Consider the following 821-nt stretch of genomic DNA (forward strand, 5'->3'; position numbering starts at 1 on the left):
TTAATGTTTCGTCGTGCTTTAAAGAAGTGACTTAGTGCTGACTATACTATCCTTGATTATAGATGTAGTGTGTTTTTTAATATTACTTTTAAAGTTAACATATTTTAAATTTAATTTCAACTTTCATCATTACAAATGTGTAATTACAAATAGATTTGTATATTACAGGGATTTTTTTACAATCACTAGGACACATTTCTCAATATTAAGGTGACTTTTTCAGAACTCTTCTCTCAGTGATCATGTGGGATAAACTGATGATCATTTATTATTGCTTTGGCACAAAATGTATTTTTCATCTTTCAAATAACATTACAGTTTTTTCCAATTGCTAACACACAATTTTGCTAGGCTGGTTTTATCAAAATACTTAACACAATTCACACAACCACACTCCCAAACTGCAAAATACGAATATATATCCTGCAAAATAAAAGCACTGCAACAGCACTGCAACCCGTATAGCATTATCAAAATCAAACTTTTGCACCAGATTTTTGTCTAACCAACCACACACTGTTGGGCGTAATGAAGAGCACTCTCATCTTCAGTGTGCTTTGCCATAATACTAAAATAGTTCAAAATTGTACAAAATTCTTCAGATTGTTCACATGCAAATATTTGCAGACACACACACACATGCTGTTGAAACATTTATTTTTTTATTTTTCACCAAACAAGTCAGTGCAACATATGCACATCAGAAATATTTACATCATTTTGAATGGCAGTGTTTTGAAATGGCAAACATGTGACTTTATGTCAGATTGTCTTACTCAGAGAACCGTGTTCAGTGTGTTTAAAAAGTGCCATTTTGAATT

This window comes from Abramis brama, assembly GCF_963993115.1.
Source record: "Abramis brama genome assembly, chromosome: 11".
NCBI lineage: Eukaryota > Metazoa > Chordata > Actinopteri > Cypriniformes > Leuciscidae > Abramis > Abramis brama.